Below are 15991 nucleotides of genomic sequence, written 5' to 3'. Positions count from 1 at the left end.
AAACAATAAACCACTAACAGCTCACAGTAATTTATTTGGAAATTATTTGAAAAATTTATAATTTTCTGTTATTTGGAAGCCCCCCCTACCCAATTCCTGGATTTTCCCCTGTGTAAATACCATGAGGCCATCTTGCCAGCCCTACAACATATGATCTGAATGCTTTTCACAATTCTCCGTCAAGGAATAAGGAATCACATCTTTGATAACCTAATTACTGGGAAATGCAAAATTTCATACAGAACTTTAAAATGGTTCCAACTTTTAAAATCGAATCGTGTGATCATGTCGGAATGAATTTTCAGAGGTTGTGAAGATTTGTTTCAATGAAAATGAAACGTCTGTTTGAGATGAGCATGGTGGTGAGAATCCTGGAATAATGTGCATGGAATATTCAACTCATACGTTGGACATAAACGATGTGCAATGCAAATGTGAGCAGTTGGACAACAGGATCAGCACAGCTTGGAGTCTGGAGATCTTAAAGGACACAGCCGTAAATACAAGCTCCATGTTTATTAAGACTTTGGATGTTAATTTAAATCAGTGGAACGTATTTGCTCACTCTACTCTCTCAGGTCTCTGACCCACTAGATATCTCTTTCTCTCTCTCTCTCTCTCTCTCTCTCTCTCTCTCTCTCTCTCTCTCTCTCTCTCTCTCTCTCTCTCTCTCTCTCTCTCTCTCTCTCTCTCTCTCTCTCTGGCTGCTGGTTGCATCATTGGTTGAGACGTGGCTATGCCGCTGATGCAGTGTCCCCTTTACCAGTACACTGGCGCTCATTTTTCCGACATCGGAAGGATGACAAGCTGAGTCAACCTCCTAGTGTATTACTTCAGCGGCCAACGGGGATTGAACTCAGGACCCTAGAATCCCAAGCTGCCACCCTAACCACTAAGCCAACACCAGGCTTACCCACTAGATCAATCGGTGGTGTAACGGTTCGAGGATCCACTCTGAGTCTGGGAGGTTGGTGGTTGGAACCATGGCAGAATCATACCAACGATTTTAAAATGGTACAAAAACCATTTCCTTGTTTGACGTTTAGGATAGAGCATGGAAAAACAACCATAGGTTGGCAATCATTGCAGGCTTTCATGGGCTGAATGGCCTCCTCCTGCGTTTATGTTATTTGAAAGGGAATTCATATTTACTCCGTGCACGCGAAGCAAAAAGTGGGGTTATGCAAATGGTACACTTTGTCTGTCTGTCTACAAATGTCAGTTTATGATGGAGGAACAACTTCATTTTAATTAAGTGTTATATTTTTGAACATGAATCGGGAAATGAATCAGAAAACAAAGCTGTAGTTTAGCAGAACTTTAGCTCTGAATCCGTCCCGATAACACATGTGCGGAGAATAGCGAGGTAATTTATTTTGTCTGGCAGCCAAACAAAATTAAAATCATTCCAAACAGGAAACACTGCTTTTTGCGACGTCATAAAGGACACAAACAACAGGCATGAATAACAAATGTTAGGTGTTAAATAAGGTGGTATAAAAGATGCTGCATCAACGGTGGTAAACTTCCGAAATTTTTTTTTCAGACATTCACACTGTAAAATGTCACTTCAAGTCCCCCACTTCACAAACCTCAAGTCATCAACTTTCCCTCCCGTACCACGCCGTACCACGTACCATCATTGAAACAATGCAACATTTTACTTTCTCCTCCCCTGTCATGCTATCAGTGACTTAACGGAAAATGGATGTTTTTCTTTCACAATCTCGCATCATTCCTGGAAATCCTCAGACAAAGACCTTGATAATTCCATGGGTTTTATGGTCTCTGGCCAAGTCGTTTAAGAGAAAATAGTCAGAAATAATAGCAAGGACCCAAGAAACCTCTGCGGCAAAAGCCCTCGAGAGAGAGAATGCCACATTGTCATTCAGATGGTGTATAAGGAAACAGAGCGCTGCCTCAATCACTCTGAAAAACAATAACCCAGGTTGAACAAACAAACAAGCAGTCATAGACTGGTACTTACGAAATCGTCAACTTGACCTCTGATCTTGTCTAATAAAAGCTGTCTCTGGAGAAGGTAGCAACACAAAACAGAAGTTTCAACGATGATTCTGTACCAAACCATCAAAAATCAAATGTTTGACCTCACTGTGACCTTGACCTTTGACCGATTTTGACCAAAATCTAATCAGCACTAGCCATCACCCTCCTGAATCACGTGGTGTAATTTGACATTGGTAGCTTCTTCCGTTCTCGAGTTATCGTGCCGACAAACAAACACACAAACACACAAACAAACAAACAAACAAACAAACACACAAACAAACAAACACACAAACAGAAGACGGAAGTCATCAATATACTTACGAAATCTTTAGATTTCGTAAGTAACAAGATATATTATTTCTACATAACAAAGGCTCATTGAACGTTAACATTTAATCGATTGTGGGGTAACGATGAACAATGGGACACAACCAGCAAGGGAATGTTTAAACAGAAAAGGAATAGAGAGAGAAGGGGAGGAAACACTCAAACAACCTCAAATTAGAAACAGCACTCAGTACTGAGTGCAGCTATCCAGTCCAGTTCACATTTTACATCCCACTGATAGTCCGGATCTGCATCCGGATCTCAGCCAAAATCTAATTGGCATATTATTGTCACAGACCCAACTCATCCACTAGTTTTGTCATAATCCGTCCAAAAGTTTTTTTCAGATATCATGCTATACATCATTTTTGGCCCGATCTCTCAATGGTGAAGAATCACTTAAAAAATTAGAGTATCCAGATCCAGATCCAGATCTTCACCAAACTCTAATCAATTCATCCTTCTCATACACCCAACTTGTCCCTCATATTTCGTCCAAATCCATCTGTAACATTTTGAGATATCCTGTTCACAGTCAGACAGACAAATAGACCAGCAAATAGACAGCGGTGAAAACGTAATCTCCATCCACTTTCGGTGGCGGAGATAAGAGCTTTGCATTCGGAGGTGTTAATGGGGGTAATGAAGATCATGGGTTAGAATGTGGTATGACACAAGGTGGTGGTGTACTACATGCTTGAAGCCCTGGAGGGAAAATGGAAAGTGGTTCCACAGACAGGAGAGGTAAGGAATAATGGGATTGAGGTGTACAGTCAGCCTTGATTATGGAGTTATAACCAGAAGGGGGTTACTGGAAGAATGTGTGCATCCTAGAGTTTCTTTGGATGGTCGGAGTACCGAGAGAGTGGAGCGGGTCTGTGTGAATGGAGCGAGTGGGGAATGCATGGTGCGATGAGTGATTGGGGGGAGGCGTGACTCTCGCCCAAGGGACCCCGGGGTCAGTGTAAAGTGAGTTAGCTGGGTGAGTTAAATTGACAAAATGGAAGTCGTTTTGCTGTTGGTGGGAGTGTAGGCTCGATACCCATTTGGAGGGGTGCAGGAGCCCTGTTGACGGGTTGGGAGCGTGGCTACGAAAGGTGAGTATCGCTGAGTGGGTACCCCGGGTACCAGGCTAGTCGGCCATAGTAGGCCAAGGGCCCATGGGGGGCCGGGATAGCATAGTGGGCACGGGTGCGCCCGCATGATGCGGGGGCCCGGGGCGCCGTTAGCCGCGTGGGTAGTGTTGTGGGCACGGGTGACCCTCGGAAAGGGGCCCGGGAAGCCAGCCTGCCACGTGAGCGTTTCAGGGGAGTCGCCAGGGAGGGCACTCCCTGGTGTTTAGGGTAAAAAGGGTAAAAGGGTAAAAAGAACAGAGAGACCACCGGCCTGTCATTGATGTGAAATCAACAGACCCTGTACTTCAGGCCTTGTCACAGGAGATTCAAATATTATTGCGAGCTTTAGATGCCACAGAATCCAGGACAGACAGACGTGATGCTGTCGTGCCATTCCATATGTGAGATACAAGTCCATTCCAGTATATGTGATTGACCCAATGACCCAATGCACCTGGTAACAGCATTGAAAATGAAATGATTCATTAATATACAAGACCTTTACTAACTTTGTATTGCAAATTTTGTCAATGTAGGACCTTGTTCTTCATTGTATGGCCCTTGAGCCACTGGCGGCCCCTGGCCTGGCGTGTGGCTGAAAATACACAAATGTGAAAACACCCCATCATAACCCATCATAAATTCTGTCAAATTGACCCAATGGTTTCAAATGAGTTCCAACATGAAGCATGAAAGTAACATAACGACATCAGGGTATGGTTGCAGGACAAAAACAACTAAGCTTGCCGCCGAGTTAACCATGATGAAGAAAAGTATATGGAGGCCTCCAAAATGATGGCCATATGTTAAATAGAAAGGTTTGCAGTGGGAATTGAGGAAGGAATTCAGGGGTTTTTTTTTAGGTCGGGGAGGGTGGGGAAGCTATTAAGGAAGGAACGGATGATGAAATTGTGATGAGTAAGGCCAGGCAGGAAAATAGAATTTCAGGAAGGGAAAATTAAACATATTCCATACCAATTCCAGGAGTTTAAATAATAAGATGGAAGAGCTTGAAGCTCAAGTGGATAGTGAGGAGTACGATATAGTTGCAGTAAGTGAGACATGATTTAAGGAGGAGGAGGAGATTAACTGGAGGACAGGATTAGAAGGCTCCAAGGTGTATCGGTGTGATAGGAAGGAGAGAATAGGAGGAGTTGCAATTTATTGTTTAAATAGTAAGATACTGGGATGATGCTTTTATAGGATCCAGGTGCGAAGGAAGAGGAGGAAGGAGGAGTACATGAAGAATTCAAAAGGGCATGTGTTAAGGGAAGAGTATTGATTATGGGGGATTTTAACTTGCCAGGGATAGATTGGGTCCAGGAACAGGGAAAGGGCAGAGAAGATGAGGATTTCCTAGTTTTAGTCCAAGATTGCTTTTTAACCTAGTTTGGAGATAAACCCACAAGGAGGAGTGCAGTATTCGACCTCCTTTTAAGTAACGTGGAGGAGGTGGAGGTAGAGGAGCATTTCGGAGCAAGTAACCATAACATTGTGTGTGCAAAGACTCTGTTAAGGGTTAGAGTTCAGGATAGTAGGGTAAGGCTATGAGATTTCAGGAATGCAAACCTTGAGGGTATGAGGAGAGAGTTGGGTGATGTAGATTGGGAGAAGCTAACAACAGGACAATCAGCATCAGAAAAATGGGAAACCTTCAAGGACCAAATGTGTGGAGTTCAGAGTAAGTACATTCCAATGAGGTGGAAAACTAGAAACAGAAAGAGGCCAGCCAGGGTGGTTGAGCAGTGAGATAAGGAATTATTTAAAGGAGAAGCAGAAGACATGTGTTAGGGATAAAATAACAGGACTGGAGTTAGATTGATATCACTATCGGAGTAAACAGAGGAAAGTTAAGAAAATAACTCGGCAAGCCAAGAGAGAGTTTGAGAAGGCCATGGCTAAGAATATTAAACATAATAACAAGGCTTTCTTTAAGTATATCAGGGGAAAAGAACAGGTTAGGACCAGTGTGGGCCCATTGAGGAATATCACTGGGAGAGTGGTTAGTGATGAAAGTGAGATGGCAGGCTTATTAAACAGGTATTATTCTTCAACTTTTACACAAGAACAGTCAGGAGAATTGCCAACAGCTGAGAGTATCTATCGAGGAGGTGAGGAAGGGCTTTTACAGAAGATCCAGGTTGGAGTGGAGGAAGGAAAGGAACAGCAAGGTAATCTAAGAGTAGATAAGGCTCTGGGTCCAGATACCCGAGAGTGTTGAGGGAATTTAGGGAAGCGGCATCCAAGTTGTGGTGACTCAACAGGTAAGCGAGATGTTAACAGATATTTTCAATAACTCACTGGAGTCAGGACAGGTACCGGAGGAATGGAGAGCAGCAAATGTAACACCATCATTTAAGAAAAGATCCAGAGAATAATTTGGAAACTATAGACCTGTTAGTTTGAGTTCAGTTGTGGGGAAGGTGTTGGAGATATAAATTAAGGACCAAATGAGGAACCATTTAAATAAATACGAACTAATTAAAGGTAGTCAGCATGGGTTTACCAAAGGTAGTTCCTATTTAACAAATCTTTTAGAGTTCCATGAAGCAGAGTCTGATTGGGTGGATGAGGGAAAGGCAGTGGACATAGTATATATCGACTTTAAGAAGGCATTTGATAAGGCACCACATCGGAGGTTGTTAGCTTGTGGAGTGGCTGGTCAGGTAGCCAATTGGATTGCATACTGACTTAGTGATAGGAAGCAAAGAGCAGCAAAGAGCAGTAGGAGGATGTCTTGATGGGAGGATGTAAATCGTGGGGTACCTCAGGGACCAGTACTCAGACTATTCTATTACTATTCATTATTTACATTAACAATTTGGATAATGGGGTAAAGAGTAAGCTTTGCAAATTTTCAGATGACACAAAGCATGGAGGTAAGGTGGACAGCAGAGGGGGTGGTGATCAGATTCAGGAAAGTATTGATACTTGTATAGATTGGGCAAAAGATTGGCAGATGGAGTTTAACCTGAGCATGTGTAAGGTGTTGGGGGATGGGAAAGAACAATGAAAATAGAGATTACAGGATGTAAGAGGTAATTTTGGAGTGCGTCACACAGGAGAAGGATCTGTGGTTGTTAATAGGTATGGGAGGTAAGCAGGCAGCACAATGCCAGCCAGCTCTAGGTAAAGCAAATAGGGTTTTCGGTTGTATTCGGAGGCGGATCACTTATAAATCAAGAGGTGGTGTTAACATTGTACAGGAATTTAGTGAGGGCCACATCGAGAATATTGTTTGGAGTCTTGGTCACCACAACTCAGGAAGGGCAGAGATGCCATAGAGAGGGTTCAACACAGGGCTAGGGAGAAGGAGACAGGGCTTTATAAACTAGAAATGAGGTGGCTACGAGGAGATATGATGGAGATGTTTAAGATAATGAAAAGTAGAAATAAAATAAGTGCAGATTAATTATTCAGCAAAGTAGACAGTGATAGGACCAGGGGCCATAGCCTAAGAGTCAAGAAGAGGAGAGTTAAGATGGTAGCAAGGCAGGTGACTTTCACCTGGAGAGTAGTTAATGCATGAAATGGCCTTCCTGGAAAGGTAGTGGCAGCAGAAACAGTAGATAAGTTTAAATTAGAATTAGATAAGTACCTGGAAGTTATGGAGATATACCTGGAAGGTATAGGGATGTTAACAAGACTTTTCGATAGCTTGAGCATTGATAGGTGATTGTGCGCATGTGTAAGGAGGGCTGTTAGTGGGGGTCTTGTCAAGGGGTGTTGTGTGGTTTATGTTGTGTTTTTTTACACAAACCCATGCCCCTTGAAAAGAAAGAAAGAATGAAAAAGATTCAAAACTTCAAAAACTACAACCTCCCCCTCCCCCCAACCCCTGCAAAAAAACACTTAATTAAAAAACAACATTTTGCATTTTCTTATTTGATCTTTTGTTGATAAATTAGTGTGGTGTTAATATGGTGCAGGTAGGATGGGCTGAATGGCCTCCACATGTGTGTGATTTCCATGTGTTTCCTTGAGGTGGTGCCAAATAGCAGCTGTTGTGGAGTCCTGCAGGCAGTGTGGTGGCTCTCACACTCATGTCTTATCAGCAAAAGTGGCTCCCCTCGAAAACAATAGTGAAGATCACTGATTTAAGTCCACTCTTTCTGAGTGGAACGATTTCAATGTCGTGTGTGTGTGTGTGTGTGTGTGTGTGTGTGTGTGTGTGTGTGTGTGTGTGTGTGTGTGTGTGTGTGTGTGTGTGTGTATAAATACATCCAAGTTGTTTAGATTTACAAACCACACAAGGATACACATGAAAGACCCTCCCAAGGGGATAACAGCTAACGAGAGAAATCCCAAAACACAAGGAGGCTTATGCCATATCCACACCTCTGAAACTCAATCTGAACAAGGGAAAACAGTGTTGGTGGTGGTGGTGGTGATGGTGGTGGTGGTCAGGAAATTGAGTATAAGGAGGGAGGTGTGGAGCTACGGAAAAGAGGGTAGGATATGAAGGGGGAAGCTGAAGTTACATTTGATTTAAAATGTCGGTCTACCTTTCTGGACATCTGAAAAAGGACAGGCTATGCCAGCAATGTGCTTCACACCTTTTATAATCGTAAAGTAATTTTACACCTGTATAGGTACACGCAAACCACTCATATACACGAGCATGGTCACACGTCTTGCAACCAAAGGCTGTGCCATGAGGCGTACGTATGCGTACAATGGTCATACATACATGGTCCACGTCTGCCTGACTCCAACGAATGCAACTAAACATGTGAAGTGCAATTGAGCTCCAATTGGGACACTTTAGCATGGTCCACGTTTACCATGTGGATAAGTCACAAATTGTCTCTGGAATGTTTATTGGTGCTCCAATTGTTCCACTCGGTTTAAGATCAGTAGAGGGACCCTGTTTTTCGTTCTCTACGACCTTTATAGAACCGAATACTGTACACTACTTGGTAGCAAGTGGCCTGGTCTTCTTGGGGTTTCCTTGACACCAGGTTACACTGCTTGCTATGTCAGAGTGTGGTTGCTGTGTGGGCAACAGCTTCTGCACTCAAAGCAAATTGACTAGGTGGTTCACATGCTTCATTTGAACGGCCTTCTTCAAATATGGACAACCAACAACTGTTCTGTTCTTGCTTCTGGCAGCTTGGATGCCAAGTAGCTGTGATTTCTTGGAGGCACAGTTGTGCAATTGATGCTGTGCCCCTCTACCAGTACACTGGTACTCATTTTGCCAACCTCAGTAGGATGACAGGCTTCACGAAACAGCTGGGTAGGCCTTACGTTTGACTGAAGGTGGCAAGAATTGATGTAATTTGTTCCAGGATGCCGGCGATAACTCGCCTTTGTCAAAGACACCGTGGGATTTTGTTTTTACGTCCATCAGCAAATGCTGTACTGGCAGACAGGCCACCCGGCTTAACATCCATCCAATGGGGGCGGCAGGCACACTTTGTGATGCATCGCGCTGTCTGTGCAGCACCAACCTAGCAACTCATCCTTAGCTCGAGAGTCAAATGCAGACTAGACAGCTCAAAGGTAAAAGCATGACACCTCTGGATATCATCCTGTCAGAGAAAACTTCGGAATCTCAAACTGTCAAAATATTTTTTCAACCTGAGCACAGTTCGAGAGCACTCTTAAAACCATGGCATTGCTCCAGCATACCATGAATCTGTTTAATGTGGATATTTATCCTCCTCCGCTGTCCATGCACTCTTCGGTACTGTACGTCTTGCTCTTTTTTTTTTTGCCAAAGAAGTGGTCCCTCAAAGTGATAGTTGCATGAAACCCTGATTTTTAAATTATTGTGTCGTTGCCCTCCATAACTTACTCTTTCATGTGACATCAGAGATGCGATAGCGTATCACAGCAGAAAAAGGTCCCCGAATGAATTACGAACAAACATCCCTCCCGAGCTGTCAGAACGTACGGCCTGATTGCGCTGATAATATCCACTCTTCGCTGGCTCTCAGTTTAATGTCTCAGGAGGTGATGCAGCGAAACTCAAAGGGTTTTTTCCTTCTTCTTCGTACCCCAAATCATCCTGATCCATCGTTGATGATCAATCTCCTCCTGGAGTGTGATGCACACTCGGTGAACATGAAAATGATGAAGAATCTGGAGGCAAACCGATTCCGAACAAGAAGTCTTTGTACATACGTGGTCCTGGCTTGCGGAGGCAACACTCATGGGCAACAAGGAGCTGATACTCCAGGTCCTCCACCTTTTGGGTGGGATGAGGAATAGCGGATGTGTAATATGAAAGCTAAATGTTGAACGGTTTTTGAACTATCTTGCACACAAGCCAAATTAACGTGATGGTTGCCATGGCAACATAATCCAGCCAATCACCGCCGTTTCTTAATCAGCTTGAGACTCCAATGTCATTAGGAATAGATAGATAGCTGCGATATGAAAGCGAAATGTTCAACGGGTTTTGCAAAAATCATGCACACAATAGTACATGGTGGCCACGATGTCTTGTCACCTCTTGTAAAAATTGTGACATTGCCGTTTTGTGCAGAGTTGTTCACTCGTTTCCTTTTTTTCAGATTGAGTGGACATCAGTGATGACCTTAAACAAGCAGTGAGACTTGCTTTGAACCGTATCACCCCACAAATGGTACCAAAAAATGTCCCGCGGAACATGGTGCAAGATCATCCTCTGTAACAACAATGATGGAGCAAAAACGGATCCACTGGACACTTAAGGTGTGTACCATATGCAGTAAAATGCGTACTAAAGTAAAAGAGTCCTGTAACTGTTTGCGGCATCTTCAGTGTTGTCAGCTAATATGATAAAAAGGTCATGTCAATTTTTACAAGCTGTGACAAGATATTGTGGCCGCTCTATGCATGGACAGATGATCAGTCGGTCGGTCGGACGGAGCTAATTTTAATGTCCCTGTCTCCTCGACCTTGTCGGAGGGGTGGGAACAAATAAGGAGGTGAGATTTTAGTTTAAATACAGGGAGTAAAGGGAATCATGGGCCCTGTTAGTGATCCCACTCAGGCGACTTGGCTCACGATGCAGAGAAACCAGGTTGAAGTACTTTGTGTTGTTCCATTGTCTGATAATGTCCTTGTTGTTCATAAGTACACGGAAATCTGTTAGTATTTTTTGTCTTGGATGTGATTTGTGTACAAGCTACTCTACGATCATTTGGTATCTGATAGGATGGTGCAGAGGTAGGGCACTTGTTAGTGGCGCTGTCTCGTCTGGGTTTGATTCCTGACCCGACCATAAACTGTTGGATTGGTGCTTCACAGGCATCAAGACGTGCACGGTCCTGCAGATGGATGTTAAGTCAGGTGTCCTGTCTGTTAGCATATTAGGTGTCCAGCCAGGTGTCCCCAGGGTAGGACTCAGAACAAATTCCAAATGCCTGCCCAAACCCTCTCACGAACCTTGGCACGAATCATGAGGATGCCCAATACTCCTCGCCGGAGGCATTATGTTTTCAGGTTGTCCGTTCCTCCGTACGTCCATCTGTGCTAATTTTCTGTTTTCTCTGCAACCGCTTATCTGATTGATGCAAATTTTTCACCAAATTTTCACGAGGACTCATGAAGAATGTTGAAATGATATGATTCCATATGTCATGTGGTGTGGCAGCCATGTTGGAAAAAAGGAAAACCTTTGGAATTCTGTATCTCCGAAAGTGCTCCAAGGAAAAAATTTAAACTTTGACATGTGAAGTACTCCCCAAGGAAACAAATGCGATTTTTTTTGATGATGTCATGGGTGGCTTCGTTATGACATCATAATTGCAGACGTTGAAAGCTTTATCCGATCAGTATGAAAATTTTTGAGGGTCATCCAGGGCTAAATTGTATGGGGGGAGGAAAGATTAATGATGTCATCGGTCACATAGTTCAGCAGCCATATTTTTGTTAACATAAACACCTTTAAAAAAGCTTCTTCCCTGAAACGGCTGAACAGATTGAAGCGAAACTTTACAGATGTGATTGCCTATCCATGAGGAACAAAAATTTCTCCACCTATGACGTCATAGGTCACATGGTTTGGCAGCTATGAATTTTTGATGAATAAACCTTTAATAAAAATCTTCTTCTCCAGAACGGCTTGACAGATCGAGGGGAAACTTCACCCAAATATTCCCGAAGACTTGGGGATACCAGGGTGTTCACGATTAATTAAGAGGTCACAAGGTCGGGCAGCCATATTGGAGTGAACAAAAATCTGAATTTTTTTTTCTCTTGAACTGCTTCATCAATCAAAGTGAAACTTCACAATTATGGTCTAGTAGTCATGGGGAATATATGTTTTAAATTTCAACCTGATTGGACACATGGTCGAGCAGCCAGAATTATTTAATATTTTGAATTTTGGTTTGGGGATTTTCATCAAACTTGATACAAGTATATATAATGATGTTATAATGTGGGTGGAGGCATATCTGGTGACGTCGTGACATCGAAGAGTACCTATCCTTCTAGTCTTTCTTATGTTAAAGGAGTATGAATGCATTCCTTGTCACATTACTTTTACACCAGTTCAAAATTGGGCGAGGATTATAATTTGTTTTCGTAAAACTGCCACTGGTGAAATGGCAGCCAAGGATGCCACATCCTGGAACAAGTCGAAATTTGTAATTTGACTGTCCCATCTGCAGCCATGTGGGTATAAAAAGGATCCCATGGTATATTTTACAAGAGTGGACATTTACGCTGGCAGCATGGCTGCGAAGACCTTGGCAGAATGCTAAATGAGATGTGGGACATGGATTTAACTGTGAGTTAAGTAAATAGAAAATGTAGATAAGTAGGAATTAGCTTGATTAATGAATTTGGGAAGCATTCAAGCATGACTGGCGAATAGCAGGCCTGGCCAGCCGATTCGTGAACGATTTGAGCCATAAACCTTTCCCGGCTAACTCGACAAGATGGTGAGAATAATAAGGGGCATTAAATAAGTAGAAGTACTAGTTGTCAAACGTGAATATCGAAATTCCCTCTTGTTGGCTGAGCTTCCTTGTATTCCCGTGAATAGCTGATTGGAAATGCATTTTCACTTTTTGGACAGAATGGTCAGTGTACAAACCCAGCGTGCTTACCAGATAGGAAGATGAAGTTGAGTAGATGTTGAACCAATATCGTCAATATTTGTTCAACATTGATTTAGTTACACCTTGTATGTATTGGTTAGGCTGATAGGATGGCTGACAGGTATGCACGCTCACCTCAAAGCCATCTCGCCTGAGTTTGAATCTGGACCCAGCTATAAACTGTCATTCTGGTGTTTCACAGGCAAGGTGATTCATCAATGTGTGTGCGGTTTCTCGGATGGACGTTAACCTCGGCATTCCATCTGCCAACATCAGTGCCCTGAACAAGTTACATATTCCTGCCCTAAATAACTACTGCTGTGAAGGCAATGGCACACCCTCCAGTATAAACCTTGCCAAGAAACTGATTTGGCAGTACTGAACCTGCCTTTGGGCAGAACACGAGAATACTAAATACCAATAGGTTGTGTATATTTTTGCACAATACAAAACAGAGTGTGCTTTATGAAGGTCTGCAGCAGGTATTGGAGCTGAGATGTAATCAGGATACCATGAGGTAAAGACCTGGTTATCCATTATCGTGGAACGATGCGAGAGGTTCACAACACGTCCATCCCACTACGTTTTCTCAATTCAACTGTGGGCATCGTCCTAAGGAAAATTAAAGCAAAAGGCCGTGCCAATCTTGAAAATACGCCAAGCAGGCTAATAATATTGACAAATTGTCAGATGAACCACAAAATGTAAAATTTGTGTGATGTTATACCTGATATCGACCTAAATTTGGTACAAAATGTGAATGATGGAGCTGTGTGTGTTGTGAAAGAGAACCAACACTCTATTGGAAATGAAATTTGTTAGGGAATTAATTAACTTGCATTTTGCATTACTTTCTCAATACTTTTTCTCACACAGTGTTTATCCAAATCATCATCAACAAGAGGTCATTATTTTTCTCTTATCTTTTGTTTTTCTTTAATGAGGTCTTAAAAATCATGTGCTTGATTACGTGCAAACAGTAAACATACCTACCATCATTCAGAACATTAATTACTTTGCATATTTCAGAAACCGGACATCATCTGTTTAACTGAATCCTTCCTCCCGCAGGACGTTTCTGACTCCTTGGTGTCTCTCCCCGGCTATTGTCTCCTTCAATTTGATAGGCTTGAACCATGCTCCGGTGATGGAGTTGCACTTTATAACTCAATTTCTCACTGCCCTTGTACTGCTCTTACATCCCCCAACCCCGAGTAGTACCTTTCGCGGTGACTTTCCCTCCACTACTATCTCATGTTCGTCTCTGTGCTGCACTGTACTCCAAACAGTGACAAATCCATAAACCTCTCTCTCTCTCTCTCTCTCTCTCTCTCTCTCTCTCTCTCTCTCTCTCTCTCTCTCTCTCTCTCTCTCTCTTTCTCTCTCTCTCTCTCTCTCTCTCTCTCTCTCTCATCAGACAACATGGACAAGCTTTTAACCACTCATCCCAACTCCATCTTCCTCATATGTGGCAATTCCAATTGTCACCATGCAGATTGGCAGGGTGTTGGTGCTCAATCTCACTGGCCATGACACTTCAGCAAAGGACTTCTGTGACTCTGAGGGACTGACTCAATCCATGAACCTTCCAACCCAGATTTCTCCCAATGGAAAATCCTCCCTTCTGGACTTGATGATGACAAACTTTCTTGCAAATGTCTCTTGTTCTTCCTCTGCTCCATTTGGTTCATCTGATATCATGGGCTTGTGACAGTCAGCATCTCTCTGGCTAATCTCAGAGAGCTGCCTAAATGCCAGTCAGTCTGGCAGTTCACTCAGGCAGATTGGCAAGGACTGAAACCAACCACCTCTCTTCAAGACTGGTCTTCCATATCCACTGTCCCTGATGTCAACTCATCCTGGAAATTCTTCCACAGAAACCTGCTCTCTCATGCACAGATTCATCACAACTCGTCTTCAATTATCTTACGCTTTCTCCTGCCCAAGGTACACCGAATCCTGTGGTGAGACAGTTGCTCTGAAACAACTTGCCTTCTCTTGCTCCAAAGCAAACTTGAATGAAGGCAATCTTAGCTCATTCCACAAAGACTGCATTAAGTGTGTCTCCACTCTCAGGAGAGGCAGAAAACATCTGGCCAACCTATAGAATGGACTTTCAAACTTGTGTCCCTCCTCTAAAACCTGGTGGTGCCTTAAGTCTGTCTCTGTTGTATGCTCCCCGGCATCCCTTCCCTCACTTCAAACGGCACCACAGTCAACTCCACTCATAAGAAAGCCAAATGCGTCAATTCTGTACTCCCTTCCAAATGCTGTTTCCCTTACACCTCATTCTCTGTGCCACACCCAACTGCTCCTGGACTCTGTGTCTTTTGAGAAACCTGAGAAGGTGGAGAAGTTTCTGACAAACCTCGACACTGATTTTTCAACTCGACTGGATGACATCAGCTCACATGTCCTAAATACCTGCACTAGGGTGCTTCATAATAGGGGGTAAAAAAATTAAAAGTATGAATATTCATGCTCCCTGGGTGTGCCTTTGTTCCATTTGACAGTAGAAACATACACACCAAATATGAAGCAGATTGGAGGATGTTTATGGGTTCCTCAAGTTGGCACAATATTGTTGAAATTTGCCATACTGTAACTGACAACTTGCCGTCGAATATGCACAACGCAGTACACTTCACAATTAATATGGTTGTATGATATTTTTAAAAACCACAGCAGTCATAGGATGAAAGAATAGTTTTTCCAAGGAGACCGAGATGAGCTTTTTGACATTGCAGTGCAAAATGCCCTCTCCATAATGGACATAATTGTGCCAACTTGAGGAACCCCGAAATATCATGGAATTTTGTTCATTTTTGACCTATAAGTTCTTATGGGGTATTGAAACAAAGGCAAAATCAGGCAGCAGAAAAAAATCAAACTTTCATTTTTTTGGAACACCCTAACCTGCACATCCTCCTGCTTTTCTCACCCTATCATTTGTCCTCAGTCATCTTCTTTCTCCTTGGAAATCAGCCAACATCACTGCATTGCATTACAAAAGTGCAAAAACTGATCCCCTTAACTACAGACCTATCAGCTTACTTCCAATCATCAGCTAGGTCATGGAATCCATAATCACAATTGATATAAAATTATGGGTGTCGATTGGTGGGAGACGGGGGGGGGGGACATTTCCCCCCCCCACTTTTTATCAAGGGGGAGACAACATATCGATTGTCCCCCCCCCCCACTTTTTTTTCATTGAACGTAAGTTACGTAACACAAAACGAGCTGCTCGAGCACAACCAGGCCGAGATGCTCCTCAAATACAAGAATACATTTTTAAATCTCTCTATAATTCCAGCAATCTCTGTGTGCATGTTTGTCTGTGGGCATGTTTGTCTGTGACAGCTGTTTCTCGACAACCACTGGTCCGATCTACTTGAAACTTGCCAGGTATATTGCTGGGGACTCGAGGATGTGCCTTTTCAAGGTTTAATATTAATCGGACAAGTGCTTCCCAAGTTATGGTCTCCGTACTCGCAAGCC

The 15991-nt window shown here is 43.0% G+C and overlaps 1 long non-coding RNA gene across 1 annotated transcript in view; it reads left to right on the top strand.

Moving 5' to 3' along the window:
- The window catches only part of LOC147032572 (uncharacterized), a 68621-nt gene that overhangs the window by 48314 nt on the left and 4316 nt on the right, over window positions 1-15991 (top strand). The window contains exon 2 of the long non-coding RNA XR_015052121.1: window positions 9974-10133. This is a non-coding gene — a long non-coding RNA (uncharacterized LOC147032572). The remainder of the gene's footprint in view (window positions 1-9973; window positions 10134-15991) is intronic.

The sequence above is a fragment of the Eptatretus burgeri genome, chromosome 2 (genome assembly GCF_056783735.1).
Source record: "Eptatretus burgeri isolate ZD-2024b chromosome 2, Ebu_testis_v1, whole genome shotgun sequence".
Classification (NCBI taxonomy): Eukaryota; Metazoa; Chordata; class Myxini; order Myxiniformes; family Myxinidae; genus Eptatretus; species Eptatretus burgeri.
Note: the sequence above shows the minus strand (reverse complement) of the source record. Positions and strands in the feature narration are given on the sequence as shown.